This window comes from Protopterus annectens, chromosome 4.part0 (assembly GCF_019279795.1).
Source record: "Protopterus annectens isolate FY-2018-M chromosome 4.part0, PAN1.0, whole genome shotgun sequence".
Lineage (NCBI taxonomy): Eukaryota > Metazoa > Chordata > Ceratodontiformes > Protopteridae > Protopterus > Protopterus annectens.
The window spans coordinates 287074643-287092519 of NC_056733.1; the positions used below are offsets into that span (position 1 = coordinate 287074643).

The following is a 17877-nucleotide window of genomic DNA, read 5'->3' on the forward strand; positions in this document are numbered from 1 at the left end:
TGATGTAGGAGGGCCTGCCCCACCCGCAAAAAAATCTTTTTTTTCCTGTGATTTTTTTTTTTTTTTACTGCTAACTGCTGTTTGCATTCAGGATGTTCCCTCTCTTGTGATCAAACTTGTGCAGCGCAATCGTAAATGAGTCAAATACTTCTCAGACAGCTGCATATAGTTAAATACATGGGACACTAGTGTTTTGCATAAAGGTAGGAGAAGAAAAAGAGAATAGTTGTAGCACAGGAGATATGTGCTTGTGGAAAAAAGGGTTCTCTACTGAAATGCTTTCCAAACAAACAGCAGCAGGGTCACCACGACAAAAATTCCCATTCTCAAAACAAACAAAAATATGCATATGAGAAAGCTCATACTAAAATATATATAAAATATAAAAACATATGAAGGACATAACCATAACACACAAAAATTATATAAAACTTCATAAATGTGTTTAACATAACCAGATCACAGTCTTCTTTTTGTTTGTTTTGAGAATGGGATATGATATATCAGGAAATGACATCTGCTGTTTTGCGATTAACCAGGAAATTGCATGGGCCATTTGAATTCTGCTGATTGGCTTCATGACATTTTAAAAACACTATATATAGTTATATGCATGTCATTTAATGGTAGGATCTGATGAAGGAAATTGTTTTCTGAAAGCACTTATCCTGTTACTAATACATTATTTGATGCTTTTTGTCGCGGTGACCCTGCTGCTGTTTGTTTGGATATTTTTTACATTTTCTATGAAGGGCCTTTGGTTCCTGCAGTGCTGTGTTTTGTTGTTCTACTGAAATGCTGGCACTTGAAATGTCAGGTATCAACAAGCCAAAAAAAAACTGAATACACAGGAAAAGAGTGAATCTCGACGATCACTCTTCTCCTTCAAACCTCTTTTTTCCAGGGGGTCAAGTCCCCCTGCACCCCTCTGACATATATACCACTTCAGGATTGCTATACATCAGAGAAAAGGGAAATGACCATCTGGAACTTAGTACAAGTAAGAACATGTTTCGGTAATTTGGTCTCCATGTTTTGGGACTCACTCTAGCATATCCCAACATTTCAAATGGTTACCATAGTCAGAAAAAGTCTCAGGTAGTTAACACAAAGAGTGGAATGTGGGTCAAGGAGAGGATAGCTTAACACATGTTGATAGCTAAAATTTAAAAGGAAAATGGAAAGCACAGTTATATTGGACTATATGTTAGATAGAGGAACCTGGCACAGGGATGGCGATATTTATCATAAGGTACTTTTATCTGGTTTAGTATTAATTGGCCAAAAGATAAATTAACATTTCTATAGGGGTAATAACAATGTGACATGGAACAGAGTAAAAGGAGTTTAATTATAAGATACTTTTTAACTGGTTTGACATGATTTCAGATTTGATAATCTAATTATATTTACTTAGGACTCATTGAATGTGATGTCATTTTACTCACTCATGGGAACAAATCCATTTCGTTACTGGATATTATTGTTTGAATTTGTTCAGAATTTTTTATGTATTATATAATGTCATTTAAAAGTAAATTCTATTTTTTTAGGAAGTGTAAAAGGAGTAGAATGAACTTATTCAGTGACCGTGTGATTTTTTTTTGTGTGCATGTGTGTGTGTGTGTGTGTGTGTGTGTGTGTGTGTGTGTGTGTGTGTGTGTGTGTGTGTGTGTGTTTTGATTTGGCATCAAAATATCTTAGGAAGATTGTACATTTTGAATTTGGCAATTAATAGTTGGGTATTTGTATGGTTTATTCCCATGTCAGGGCTAGTCACCCAGCAGTATGAACACTGACCTTAAATAATGATCATTGTTGATGTGACTGACTCCATTTGCAAAAATGTGAAAAAGGGGGTTACAGACGGCAGAATTAATTTGTATTGTTTGTTTAGTATGCTATGTACCAACTTGAATTTTGATACAGTTAGCAAATTCTGAAGCTCAATCCAGTATCATTTTATTGTTGTACACTGGTATGTTCTAATTTACTGGTTGGAGGTAAATTTGGCTATTTTGTTGCAGCTTCAATGAAGGAAGTTTGAAACTGGCTTATAATCCTAGAGGAACATTGGACAGACTGACCGATGAAGCAGATGGTAGGAACTTGCTCCATAAAGTTAACCCCCTACTTCATTTAGACGTACAACGCTTGACTAATACGGATTCAGGTGCAGAAGTGAATAATGAAGGTGAGCCAGAATTTAAAGAACTGGCCCTGAAGCTGTATAAAGATGTTATGAGACTGAAGTGACTTCAGTGGCAAAGATTTCATCTAGAGGCATGCCTGAAATATAATGTAATCCCTAGGGGCATGCGAGTTTTATGCATGCCGACACAGGGTGAACTGTATCCTGACCTTTTAACCAAATGGCAGGAAATTAACCTGCAAACTAGTTTATCCTATATACGTTTGTTGCTAGAACACTTCAGCCCTATTGAACAACAACTTGTCAGAGCCATTCAAGAGTTACAAAAGGATATGGAGAATCTCTTTTCGGAGGAGCACCAGGTGGAGAGATTAAATAATATTTTTTATTCAGCGTCAGTGTATGACAGTAAATTACAACAAATTAAGACCAAAAAATTAGAGCGAGATCTCAAGGATTTCTCCCTGAATAATATATTCAGTTGGCCTAGGGGTAGAGCGGATACTGTTGAGAGGCATATGGGTGCCACCAATAGGGAGCCAGCCCCAAACCAACAGATGGAGGAGAGGTTAACACGTAAAGAAAATACCACCAATAGTAAACAGAGTATGTGCCCTCCACTTCCTGGTTCTATGGTCAATTCCTTGCATACAATAACCACAGTGTGTATGCCTTGTAGTACGGAGGAAATACGCCAAGGACATACTGTCAACAATGATTCAAGCAATGTTGGACTAATGCAGGGAGCCAGACCAAAGAATGTTTCCAACGTTTACAGCAGAACTTTTCCAATGCTGCCAGCAACAGTGCGCAAGAAGAACGTGCGCAGATGGAGTGCGTCGCAGACAAAGGAACACAAGAGACGAAAGGTGTCAGAATGACTAGGGGGGGTCAGTGATATTGGTGATATTGTTGTTAATATTTCAGATACTGTTCTGGATGATATAACACTGGGAGTACTCAACAAGGGACTGACGTTTATATCGGAGGCTCTAGCAGAGCACAGTCAGGTGATTTTAGATATTTTAAGTTTCGCAAGAAATGTGATGCTACAACAGATGTATCAGGACACTAGAAATGTCATTGGTAATGCAAATGAAAATGCAAGCAATGTTTTAAAACTTAAACATCCTATCACTTTCATGCCAATTTTTAATCCAGCATTAAACGTTTTCATTAGAATGTGTGAACAAGAATTTGAAGAATATTTTAATAATTTTAGGAAGAAAAAGTTTCATAACTTAACCCTTGAACAGAAAGAAGCGTTACAAGAATTCACACAAAATGAAAACATCATTGTGAAACAAGCAGATAAGGGGGGGGAGCAATAGTTATAATGAATAAATCAATGTATTTCTCCAAATTAAATGTGATGCTTAGTGACGTGCATACTTTTATTAGGATGAACCCCATCATGGTTAATAATCACATAGAAAAAGTACACAATTCTATTAGGAACATGCATTCAGCAGGTTTTATTAATGAGGACCTAAGAGATTTTTTATTTATACAAAATCCTGTTATACCAATGTTTAAAGCCCTCCCTAAGATTCATAAGGATGCTAAGGACCCACCCCTGAGACCTATTGTGTCAGGTAGGGGTTGGGTCACAGAGCACATATCTATCTGGTTGGAAACCACACTGAGACCTATAGTGGAGGATGTTCCAATGATTTTAAGGGACACAGCACATTTTTTGAGTTCTGTTTCAGAACATTTATTAACAAGTAATGAGACAAGGTCAATGTTTGTGACATTGAATGTTAATAATCTATTTACTGTTATTGACAATGTCTATGGAGTTCAAGCAATAGAACAATTATTGTGCTGTAAAACACAGTTCAATGATGATGAGGTTCAATGTGTGTGTAAATTATTGCAAGTAGTTTTGGATACCAACGTATTTTTTTGTCAGGGCATGTATTATAGACAGAAATAGGGTGTTGCCATGGATACACCCTGTGCCAATTCGTACGACAACTTGGTATTGGCGCATTGGGAAGATCAGGTTATATTTAATTCTACACATGCTTGGACACAGTATTTGTGTTTTTATGTACGTTTTGTAGATGATATTTTTTTCATATGGGATGGAGATGTACAACAGTTAGAAATGTTTGTTCAATATTTAGAAGATAGTTCTGCATTCTTTAGATTTACCATTCATTATTCCATTAGTAATATAGATTTTTTAGATGTTAGAATAGAAAGGGATGTGATGGGGAAAGTTACCACGTCACTGTTTAAGAAAGAATGTTGGCGTAACAATTTACTTCATTATAGTAGTATGCATCCAAGACACACTTTTGACAACATAGTTAAAGGTCAAGTGTGTAGGATTTCCAGGATATGTAATGATGATAACAAATTTAATGAGGAAGTGGAATGTTTCCAACGGAATCTAATAGGTAGAGGGTATAAATCTGATAGGACTAGCTCCCTAGTAGATCACAGTAAAATGAAGAGGAAGAATACAGCTAAACCATGGATGAATAGGAGGATGCATGAAGGGGTAAAGAAAAATAAAACACTTACTAAGGGAAATGATAGTGAGGGCATTAAAATGGTCCTCACTTATAGCAGTGACGTGGATAACATTTGTGATATTATTAAACGACACTGCCAAATATTGTACACTGACCCAGAGCTTAAGACACAAATAGGGAATGCTCCAAAATTTATTTTTTGGAGGAATAAGAATCTAAAGGATATATTACGTAAGGAACCCAGTAATAAGAGAAATATTAAGATTAATAGTAAAGGTACCTTCCCATGTTATCAGTGTAAGGCTTGTCACTTCATATTGCAATCTCAAATCTTTGTACATCCCAGGACAAATAAACAATATGTTTTTGAAGGATATGCTGATTGTAAAACCAAAAATGTGGTATATATAGCTGTATGTCAAGGATGTGAAACTTACTATGTGGGGAAAACCAAAAACATGTTTAAGACCAGAATCTACAAACATTTATCAGATATTAGACTTGGTAATGAGTGTAATGCTTTGGCATTACATGTAAAGGATAACCCTACGCATTCATTTTTATTTATGGTGATACAGGTTGTGATTCCAAACACCGGGGGGGGGGGGGGGCAATTTGGTAAATGAAACTGAATGTGCTGAAACCAGGTGGATAGTGCGACTAGGAGCAGATAGGTCTCCTGGTATTAATGGGTATATACCTTTAAAACCCATCCAAAAGAAAATGAGGGCTTTTTATTGAAATGTGATAGGCTGATATTTATTTTAAATATGTGAGGTTTTATACTGTGTGTTATCTGATGAAGGGCATATGGCCTGAAAGCGCTTATCTGTGGAAATAAAGTTTGATGGTACTTTTATCGATGTGGTTGTCCTCTGTTTGCTTGTTTTTTAGCTTAACACATGTTGATAGCAAAAATTTAAAAGGAAAATGGAAAGCACAGTTATATTGGACTATATGTTAGATAGAGGAATCTGGCACAGGGATGGCGATATTTATCATAAGGTACTTTTATTTGGTTTAGTATTAATTGGCCAAAAGATAAATTAACATTTCTATAGGGGTAATAACAATGTGACATGGAACAGAGTAAAATGAGTTTAATTATAAGATACTTTTTAACTGGTTTGACATGATTTCAGATTTGATAATCTAATTATATTTGCTTAGGACTCATTGAATGTGATGTCATTTTACTCACTCATGGGAACAAATCCATTTTGTTACTGGATATTATTGTTTGAATTTGTTCAGAATTTTTTATGTATTATATAATGTCATTTAAAAGTAAATTCTATTTTTTTAGGAAGTGTAAAAGGAGTAGAATGAACTTATTCAGTGACCGTGTGATTTTTTTTTGTGTGCACGTGTGTGTGTGTGTGTGTGTGTGTGTGTGTGTGTGGTGTGTGTGTGTGTGTGTGTGTGTGTTTTGATTTGGCATCAAAATATCCTAGGAAGATTGTACATTTTGAATTTGGCAATTAATAGTTGGGTATTTGTATGGTTTATTCCCATGTCACGGCTAGTCACCCAGCAGTATGAACACTGACCTTAAATGATGATCATTGTTGATGTAACTCTGACTCCATTTGCAAAAATGTGAAAAAGAGGGTTACAGACGGCAGAATTAATTTGCATTGTTTGTTTAGTATGCTATGTACCATCTTGAATTTTGATACAGTTAGCAAATTCTGAAGCTCAATCCAGTGTCATTTTATTGTTGTACACTGGTATGTTCTAATTTACTGGTTGGAGGTAAATTTGGCTATTTTGTTGCAGCTTAATTATAATTTATATAACTGTGCACCTGGGATATTAGCTAGTACTGTGGAGACATAAAGTACATTACGTATTAGTAGTGTTTGAGCTGGGGTGAGGAAAGCATGTTCTGCAAGATAAGGTTTGGCCTTGTAGAAGCAGGCCAAGCTTTTGGTTTGTTTTACTGGCAACATGATAGGTATGTTAATCAAATTTTAGATTTTGGTATATTACAACTCCAACAAGTTTGGTATGAATTATGTGTTCAGCAGTAGTATTATCTTGGGATGTATTCTGCATGTTTAATATTTTTTAATGTGCGGGAAGGTGCAAAGATGATCTACACATATATGAATATTTGTATGTATGTATACATGCATGTATGCAGGTATTTATTTATTTACTTTGCATTTAATATTAGTTGGGAATTGATGGACTATTTTTTAAGGTAGGTGAAATTAGTTTGTGCTGTGATGGTGGTGCTGCAGTAGCGTTGTCGCCTCACAGTAAGACGTTGTCCTGTTCGATTCTCAGCTAAAGCATCTTCTGTGTGGAGACATGCGTGAATGGGCCTACCTTCGTTGAAGGTTGTGCGTCAGGCCTGGCAAGTTGGTACATAAAAATCTACTGCCAATCATTAGCGGACCGGAGTTCCGCTGTGGCGACCCCTAACCAGGAAAAGCCGAAAGATACAACAAAGTGAAATTAGTTTGTGTTTGGATTTGGAGTGGACTTGTGCAGTTTGCCAAGCAAAGCAATGTAGAATCATTTGAGTATTGTACTATTTACTCCTTGTGCTACTGAGGTCTGTATTTCAATGATTAACATACTATTAGACGTGTCCAACCTGCGGCCCGCGGGCCGCATGCGGCCCTCAGAGCTCTTCCATGCGGCCCTCAACCTCTAACTGCAACATCGATGTACGCATGCCCCAAAACAATTTTTTGTTTTGTGTTTTTCGCTCCCGTGGCCTGTAACGCTAATGTCAGTGTGCACATGCGCCAAAGCACCCTTCTAGTTTTGTTTTTGAACCAAAAAAGGGTCAATGTGTTTATGCCATTATTTTGCACCGAACAATCAGTGTGTGTGTGTGTTCTCGCTGAAGAGGGACTCTTGTATGGATTTGCCGCTGTTGCCTTTGAAAGGGACAGCAATTACCTGTGTTAATAGGTAAGTATAAAGTGAGTGATTGCATGCATGAAAGCAGAATTGTGTGCGTGAAAGTAGAAGAGTGTGTGTGTGTATGTGTGTATATGTGTGCATGACAGAGAGAGACGCATGCACAAAGAGGCTAACAATGATCAGTCTACCTACTGAACACAAACAAGTTAGCTCACAAATATGTCATACATTAAGAGTACACTTTCATTAAATTGCGGCTTTCCTGACAGCAAGAGTGTTGTATTGAACATGAACTCATACCTCTTAACTGTATGGATTTTCAAAGAATGTCTGGATTTTTGCCTCATCTTCCAATTTGTGTCTTTTGCTTAGGAAATAAAAGTAGTCATCCAAGGTAATGCAGTTCCAGGGAGTAAGAATGAGACAGGGTTAATGGGTCAGTAGTGGACTGACTATGTGGGACTGTAGCATATAAAGTTGTATTGTTTTTTCAGACAAACAAAAAAGCACCTAGTACTGTTTTTTCATTGGTGGGTTCTAAGCAGTGGTAGATTGGACAACAGTAAGCATAGCTTTGGCGGATCATCAATACTGGCAAATCAAGTGGGCACAATGTCATTTTTTAAATGTTGGGGATTTTAGTGTGTATGTGTGTGCTTATGTGTTGGGAGTGCTGCAACAGTAGATGATTATTAAAGACAGAGACATACGGACTGTGGAGAATATGTTTCTTTGTTTCAAAACCTAATACTTGGGTACACATGCCAAGTAGATTTTTTAAGACATAGCTTCTTGCCATTTACAGTGGATGGATATTTACAGTTAATGGACAATGTATTAGCGTGGGCCTGTGGGGTTCTGAAGGATGCCAAGTCTACCACTGCCAATGTCTTGTAAAGTGACCTGGAAATGGATATTGGGATGTTACTGAAAATATAGTAAGTGGGCTTAGAAATATAGTTTAATTAAACAAAGTGTACTTTCAATTTACAGGCCATAATTTAATTTATTTCAGGTAGTCCAGATACTGGTAGATTGTATATCATTAGACTTAATTAGGGAGAGCTGTCATTCTGGGGAAACAAGCAGCCCTAGTTTCAGTGAAAGCTCTGTGGTTGCTTGCAGGTAGGAAGTTGCAGGATGTTGATGCAATGTGTTTTATTATTTTTAATGCATTTGTCATTTCAAAGCATGGTTTTCTTTGATGCAAAAGAAGGCAGGACTGAATGAGCCATATAATGTTTAACTGATAATAATGGGATAGAAAGATTATAAGTGATGTATAATGTTTGCAGCTACAGTTGTTTCAATGGTGTCTGTGATGCATAACTATTTTTGGGCCAGAGTCCCACTTTTATTTTTCACTTTGTCCAGATTTATTGCTCTAAGGTTAAGAGGTATGGTTCCATACTAAATCAGAAGTTGTATTTACCTTGGAAGACTTTTCGGCATAATTATGAAAAACAGAGTCTTTTTAATATCTCTGCTTATTTCCAATATAAACTGCCATGTAACCTTGCAAATAACTTTCTTATTAAGCTACTTTACTTCTTCTAGAATTGACAGGTATTATTCATCTGTTCGGACATAAGCATAGAGTGCTAATGTGACTTTGATTTCTTGCAGCAGTCTGTGATTTACATAATCACAATAACTTTTCTGTGTTTCTGGGTGTGTAATCAATTTAACAGTTTTAAAGATGTTTTCCAAAAATAAATAAATATCATCATCATCATTTTTCAGTTTTTCCCGTTAGGGGTCGCCACAGCGGATCATCTCTTTCCATTTCTTCCTATCCTCTGCATCTTGCTCCGTCACACCAACCGCCTGCATGTCCTCTCTCACCACGTCCATAAACCTTATCTTAGGCCTTCCTCTTTTCCTCTTACCTGGCAGCTCCATCCTTAGCATCTTTTTCCCAATATACCCATCATCCCTCCTCAGCACATGTCCAAACCAACGCAATCTTGTCTCTCTTGCTTTGTCTCCAAACTGTCCAACATGAGCTGACCCTCTAATATACTGATTCCTAATCCTATCCATCCTAGTCACACCGAGTGCAAATCTTAACATCTTTAACTCTGCCACATCCAGCTCTGACTCCTACCTTTTTGTCAGTGCCACTGTCTCCAACCCATATAACACTGCTGGTCTCACTACCCTCTTGTAGACCTTCCATTTCACTCTTACTGGTACCCATCTGTCACAAATCACTCCTGACACTCTTCTCCACCCATTCCACCCTGTTTGTACTCTCTTCTTCACCTCTCTTCCACATTCACCATTACTCTGAACTGTTGATCCCAAATACTTAAACTCGTCCACCTTTACCAACTCTACTCCCTGCATCCTCACCATTCCTCTACCCTCCCTCTCATTTACACACATATATTCTGTCTTAGCCCTGCTGACCTTCATTCCTCTGCTCTCTAGAGCATATCTCCACCTCTCCAGAGTCTCCTCAACCTGATTCCTACTCTCTCTACAGATCACAATGTCATCTGCAAACATCATAGTCCATGGGGCCTCCTGTTTGATCTCATCTGTCAACCTGGACACATCACCACAGCAAATAAGAAAGGACTCAGAGCTGATCCTTGATGTAATCCCTCCTCCACCTTAAACGGATCTGTCACTCCCACTGCAGTCCTCACCACTGTCACACTACCCTCGTACATATCCTGTACCACTCTTACATACTTCTCTGCCACTCCCAACTTCCTCATACAATACCACAACTCTTCTCTAGGCACCCTGTCATATGCTTTCTCCAAGTCTACAAAGACACAATGCAACTCCTTCTGACCTTCTCTGTATTTCTCCAATAACACTCTCAGAGCAAACACTGCATCTGTAGTGCTCTTTCCTGGCATGAAACCATACTGCTGATCACTAATCATCACCTCCCTTCTTAACCTAGTTTCTACTACTCTTTCCCATAACTTCAAGTTGTGACTGATCAATTTTTTCCCTCTGTAGTTACTGAAGCTCTGCACATCACCCTTATTCTTAAAGATAGGTACCAAAACACTTTTTCTCCACTTCTCAGGCATCCTCTGACTTTCCAAAATTTCATTAAACAATCTAGTTAAAAATTTCGCTGCCATTTCTCCTAAGCACCTCCATGCTTCCATTGGGATGTCATCTGGGCCAACAGCCTTTCCATTCTTCATCCTCTTCATAGCTGTCCTTACTTCCTCCTTGCTAATCTGTTTCACTTCCTGATTCACTATCCCCACATCATCCAACCTTCTCTCTCTCTCTCATTCTCTTCATTCATCAGCCTCTCAAAATACTCTTTCCATCTACTCAACACACTCTCCTCTCTTGTGAGTACCTTTCCCTCACTATCCTTTATCACCCTTACTTGCTGCACATCTTTCCCAGCTCTGTCCCTCTGTCTAGCCAATCGGTACAGGTCCTTTTCTCCCTCTTTAGTGTCCAATCTCTCATACAACTCTCCATACACCTTATCCTTAGCTTTCGCCACCTCTCTCTTTACCATGCGCCTCATCTCCTTATACTCATGACTACTTTATTCATCTCTTTGACAATCCCACTTCTTCTTCACCAGCCTGTTCCTCTGTATACTCTCCTGTACTTCCTCATTCCACCACCAGGTCTCCTTGTCCTCCTTCCTCTGTCCAGATGTCACACCAAGCACCTTTCTAGCAGTCTCCCTTGCTAGTTCTGCTGTAGTTACCCAGCTGTTCGGTAACTCTCTACTGCCTCCCAGTGCCTGTCTTAACTCTTTCCTAAAATAAATAAATATATAATAAATAAATAATCCTCTCTACACTTTGAGCTATTGACAAAGTCTAGGAATTTGTTTTTTTCAAAAGCGAAGGTCAGCATTACTACTCAGTAAACTGTCAGTCTGTGAGTAACTTCTGCACAAATTAAAATGTCTGAATGTCAAATGGCTTTAGATTGGAGGGAAGATTATTTTTATTTATTTTATTTTATTTTACATTTGTTTACTGGGAAAGTCGACTGGACACAGGTCCATTTTCAGCGGAAGCCCAGGGAGAAAAGCTCCAAAAATAACACAAAACAATATAATACAATACATGAGAAAGAGAGACAGCAAATTATGGATGTAGTACTCATACAATATGGCAGAGATTACATCTCGTAACAGTGAGAATCACTGAGGTACAGAATAAACTTAAAAACATTTTTTTAACAGTTATAATTACAGCAAGGCAAATATCAATGAGTAAAGTTTTTAGGAGAAAGCTGTTTGTACATAGCTGAAGCTCTGAAACAACCTTTTGGTATGGATTAACCTGGGGATTGACACAAGTTATATGTTTAGACCAGTATGTAGCATTATAGTTTATGGTTTTCTTATTGATTTACTTTTTGCCGAGCAGTTGTTTGTTGATTTATTGATGGTCCTTTTGGTGGTGGGAAATTACATGGATGAATCCATCTCTATTATGATTTTTTTTTCAGATATTTTGACTTCCAGACAATTTCATTCAGTGAGTGAGTGTCATGTGATTACTGAGGTTGCCTATTTTACAAGTAGGGGCTTTTTTTGAGTGTGTGTGTGTGTGTGTGTGTGTGTGTGTGTGTGTGTGTGTGTGTGTGTGTGTGTGTGTGTGTGTGTAAGAGAGAGATTTAATATGTATACTGAATATAATTTTACAAATGGAATTCTTAGTTAAACATGCCCCTCTTCTTGGGCAACTAGACTTGAGTAACTAATATTAGATCTTAGCCATCCAGCTGGGAAAGGTTAATACATGGATTTTACATCTGGTCTGATGAAGGCTATGCTACTTACCCAAGGACTACATTTATGGCTATCCATCCAGCCATTGTGTTGCTTAACTACATTGTTTGATAATGAGAGGAGCTTTTTACAAAAGTTGAAGGTTTTTGTGTCAAGAACCTGTCCATAAAAAGTGACTTGTTTATGTTGCAGTGAAGGCTGTGGTCTTTGCAGTGAGCGTTTTAAGTATAACCAGTATTTCTGAGGTAGAGGAAGTCTCTTAAGGCAGGATCTTTCTTAGCCTGGAAAGCAAGCCAATGATGAAATTTATAGGGGCCAGCAGGGGCGGCTCGTGGCATCGGGCTGCCGGACTGCAGCCCCCTCAAACTAAAAATTAAAAAAGAAAACAAAAAAAAATTTTTTTTTAAATTTCGCGGACTTTGCGCATGCGCAGTAGTCCCGACTACTATCGGTCTATGCGCATGCTCAAGGCAGTCCGGCAGGACCCATAGAGGGACACAAGGAGACGTCTGTGCACTTTTAAAGTGCACAGACACGCTGGAAGGATATATCGCATCTGAACTGCAACAGGAGCAGTCTCAGGAGGGAGCTTGGGATCTCGTCATCGGGAAGGAGCTTTCCTGGGATCTCACGGGCAGGATATGGTATGGAGAACAGACAGGTAAGTGTATGGTGCATTTTACTTTATGTGCTTTTAACTGGAGTTAAGTGTGTGTGTTAGCTGGTGCTTTTAACTGGAAGGGGGTGTGTGTGTGTGTGTGTGTGTGAAAATGCCCCAGGTGCTCATGGTGGTGCGGTAGGGAATACCTCAGGCTTGAACCCTGTACCCTGTATGCAGGTGTTAAAGACTTGAGTTCCCTACCCACCACCATTTGTACAAAAATTGCAGATTTTTGCCTCATATTTGATCTGATCTGTTCCTCATAATATCTGTGGTTTGTAAATGTGACAATGCTTGATATTTGATGGTGTAGTAGTAGCATTGTTGCCTCACAGCTGCAGGTTCTCAGGTTTGATTCTTGGCTGGGGTTCCTTCTTTGTGGGGTCCGTATCTTCTCCCTGTGTTTGTGTGGGTTTGCTTTTGTGTCCTCCCATGTTACAAAGACATGTCTGCATTATTTCTTCCTGGGCCTCTGCTGAAAATTGTTTTTTTGTTCCAAGTCAGACTGTCCTGATTAACAAATGTTAAATAAAATTGACAAGCATTTGAATTTCAGACTTCAGGTTTCTGAATGTTTAATTCCTTGCAGATTTGATGGTGCAGTGGTAGTATTGTTGCCTCACAGCTATAGGTTTTCTGGTTTGATTCTTGGTTGGGGTGGCTTCTGTGTGGAGTCTGCATCTCCTCCCTGTGTTTGTGTGGATTTGCTCTGGTGCCCTGCCATTTTACAAAGATGTGTCTGCAGTATTAATCCCTGCGTCTCTGCTGAAAATTGTTTTTGTTCTGTCCGCAGTAAAATTGACCAGCATTTGAATTTCAGACTTCAGGTTTCTGAATGTTTAATTCCTTGCAGATTTGATGGTGCAGTGGTAGTATTATTGCCTCACAGCTATAGGTTTTTTGGTTTGATTCTTGGTTGGGGTGGCTTCTGTGTGGAGTCTGCATCTCCTCCCTGTGTTTGTGTGGATTTGCTCTGGTGCCCTGCCATTTACAAAGACGTGTCTGCAGTATTAATCCCTGCGTCTCTGCTGAAAATTGTTTTTGTTCTGTCCGCAGTAAAATTGACCGGCATTTGAATTTCAGACTTCAGGTTTCTGAATGTTTAATTCCTTGCAGATTTGATGGTGCAGTGGTAGTATTGTTGCCTCACAGCTATAGGTTTTCTGGTTTGATTCTTGGTTGGGGTGGCTTCTGTGTGGAGTCTGCATCTCCTCCCTGTGTTTGTGTGGATTTGCTCTGGTGCCCTGCCATTTTACAAAGGCGTGTCTGCAGTATTAATCCCTCGTCTCTGCTGAAAATTGTTTTGTTCTGTCCGCAGTAAAATTGACTGGCATTTGAATTTCAAACTTCATGTTCTTCAGAATACATAGTAGCACAACCTTTTTCTAGCAATTTTCTAAGTTTATAAGATGAATATTTTAAATTTGTCCCTATTTTTGGGACTCTATTCCCCCATTATTGGCTTCGTCCAGGTTTTTGTGCTAAGGTTGACAGCTATGGCAAGAACTGAATTCACTGAATATGGACTGTAGAATTGTGCATATTTACTTATAAAGGTGCACTGTAGAATTGTGCATATTTACTGATAATGGTGGACTGTAGAATTGTGCATATTTACTAATAATGGTGGACTGTGGAATTGTGCATATTTACTAATAATGGTGGACTGTAGAATTGTGTATATTTACTAATAATGGTGGACTGTGGAAGTCTGAGTAGACTTTTTTATGATAAATGTTCTCAACTGGGCAGTTTTGCCATTATGGGTGCATATGTTTTGTTTCATTGCTTACTGGAAAAATGTTCAAAACAAATTTAAAACACCCTCTAACAAGTGTACTGTCTTGTACAAGGAATATAATTTTAGTACAATGAGGAAGGTATGCAAGGGGCCTATGATTCGAAAACAGCCCAAAATTAATCTTTATCTGCCACTGGCAAAATGTATTTTCTTTGAATGTGGGTTTCAATGCTGTTTCAATGAATGTGAGTTTCAAGGGCAGAGAAGTTTTAATGCTAAGTTTTCATTGTGAGACTGCATTGCTTTGTTTAACAGATGACTTAATGTTTGTGCTGTAAAATACAAAATAAAACTTTCAAAAGAAGTCCAACTCTTCATTGAAGTAAAGCAGTATGCACATTAGTGTTTATGGTAAATGGAGTGAAATAGCCAAGTAATGGTTCATTGGAATGGCTGCAGAGGCTCCATTCAACCATTATTTTGTCAGGGGGGGGGCAGCAAACTCAGACAGGCCCAGCTGAACTATACCTCCCAACTGTCCAGATTTTCAAAGAATGAATAGATTTTTGCTTCTTATTTTTGGTTTGTTGTTCATAAAATTTGTAGTTTTAATTCCTAAATGATTTGCCAGAAGTCACTAAATAATAAGTTTCAGACTTCATAACCTTCATAAAAATGCATGTTAAAGTAAGAGCCGTTCTATCAACTGTCTCAATTTATACAAGAGCAATTTTAGTACTGTTTATATGTGCCACCAATATATTTGGCCTTGTTCAGATTTACTGCATTAACAGGTTGAGAGGTACATGCAAATAAATTGCTTTATAGAATTAGGCATAGCCAACCTCTCAACTGTCCCCAATTTTGGCTCAAAATGTTGCTCTTCCCCTAATAATCCCTCTACAAAATAGCAATTTTGGAAGAAAACATGGAGGGTTTACAATTAAGAAATAACTGTAATAATCAAAGTTATAGATTACTTGAAATGCATGTAGATTTTTTATTTTGTCAGCTGCTCAAGGTAGCAGTACTAATATTAAAGTGTCCCTTCTTTGACAGGTAGCAGCTGTATTGTGTGTCTATTTTATATTTTTGCATCACATTTTTGGTCCAGTTTTCATAAAATTGTGTTTTTGGCAAATTAGTGACAAATCACTAAAGAGTGAAGTTAGAAAATGACAGACATTTGAGTTTCAGATTTTATACCCTTCAGAAAATTCATACTAATGCAAGACCTATTCTATTATCTTTCTAAGTTTATTAGAGCAATATTTAAAAATTGTCCTTATTGTTGTGCCTTTGTCCCACTTCTGTGTATGGCTTTGTCCAGATTTCTTGCTCTTGAGGTTGAGAGGTATGACAAATGTGTCAGGGCCATCACAGTCAGCCAGAGAGATTTCAAATTGTGACATGCTTGTTGCACCCCACTCCCCATGTAGTGACTCTGGATGTGTCCAAGCAAGGCAAGGAGTAGTTGTATCTACCTTGGATGGGGAGGACACACTGCATAAGTACTACAGTGGCTTTTCATCTGTCCTTGATTTTGCAGAATGGTCTGGTTTCTGTCATATTTTTGTACTGTTGATTTATGCTTATTACTCAGATTTATGCTTATTACTCAAAGTGCCTGTTGCTCTGTGTTTAAGTAGCAATGCTTTAATGACCATAAGGTAAGCTTGTCTGACATCGTAAGATGCAAGTAAGCTTTAATAAGCATACTGTTAAAGAATTGCCAACATTGAAAGCCTTTCTGTTGTTGCCATGCAGAGAATACTTGACTAGATAATGTATAAGCCTTGGGTATTAAAGGACAGGATTCCATTATTTTAAAAGCTCATTACACTTGTTGGAGACTTCCAGTCATCTCTACAGACTTTACCCATAAACTAAACAGAATGCCAATCATGTGTGGTCCATAACCTGTACAGTAATCCTTTAAGCAATGTATCTTGAGCTTGTTTCTTGTTTGCTTTTCATTTTTACTTTTATCATGTTTTTCCCATGAAACAAGTTGTCAGGCAGCAGGTCTTTTTGGATAAGAAACATTTTTACAAGTGGGGGCATCACATAGATTTCTACTTTCAGCATGTTGCTTGGTACTTTAATAAAGCTGAATATATTATAATTAGAACTGCAGTGCAAGGAGAAGTGGTTTGAGTTGAGTGCTTCTGGTTTTCTTATACTTGATTTTGACTGGCATTCCAGTAATGTATTTAAAAGTAATTTATTTTTCATGCCTCACAACCTTTTGTTTCCATCTAGATATTAAGTAAGCTGTCATGCAGCCAATGCATTGAAATATTTTTATTCTTCTACACTTATTTTTGTCTTGATTGGACTTTCATAATGATGGTTTGCCACCCAGGGCAGCGTATTTAATTAAAGTTAGTTTTTTGTGGTTTTGTGCATAGCCCCTCCCCTTTATGGTTGACCACACCCCTTCCCATTTGACCCCACCCATTCAGCGTCTCCTGCAGCCCCCCTGTGATTTGAAGTCACCAGCTGCCACTGGGGGCCAGTGAGAGACAGAGGAAAGCAAGAAGCTTTTTAGTCTGTTTGGATAACTAAGTGAACTTAGTCCTTTGACCTTTTTTGTCAGAAATGGTTGTAGTCTTTCTTTTGGCAGGGTGTATTGCTGAGGCACATGCCAAAAGGGGCATTGCACTCAATAATGGCTCTTGTAAAGGAAGAATACAAGGATGTTATGACCTCCTTGTCCCTGTATGAGATACCCTTATTAATGAAGTGGGCCATGTAAAAAGCTTTCCTTACAAAGGAGACAACATGGTGGTCAAAAGTCAGGTTTCTATCAACCTGGGTGCCCAAGTACCATACGACTTATTGCGTGCTTACAACGTTATTATTAATGTGATAATTTGTGGGGACATCACTCTCCTCAAAGGGGATGATGATGCATTTTTTGGCATTTAGCTTGAGGCCATATTTCTGGCACCAGTAATTTGTTTGGGTGAGACCCTCTTGTAGCTTATTCAGAATTGTTTTATTACGTCAGTAATGTGAATTCTTTACTTTATTGCAAATTTGTTGGGTTATTTTTGTGGATTATAGTATTGTAGGACTGCTGATGTTGACATGTTACGTAGTTGGACTGCTGGAATGGTTTTCCCAGTGAGAAATGCTAGTGCTTTAGTGAATATCTGTTTATTTGTTAAAATATATATATATATATATTAACTAAGATGTTAGAGTTAACTG

At 38.1% G+C, this 17877-nt stretch overlaps 1 protein-coding gene across 3 annotated transcripts in view; it reads right to left on the reverse strand.

The window, feature by feature from the left end:
• The window catches only part of LOC122799302 (L-serine dehydratase/L-threonine deaminase-like), a 420485-nt gene that overhangs the window by 284903 nt on the left and 117705 nt on the right, over positions 1-17877 (reverse strand). The gene's annotated exons all lie outside the window — the stretch shown is intronic.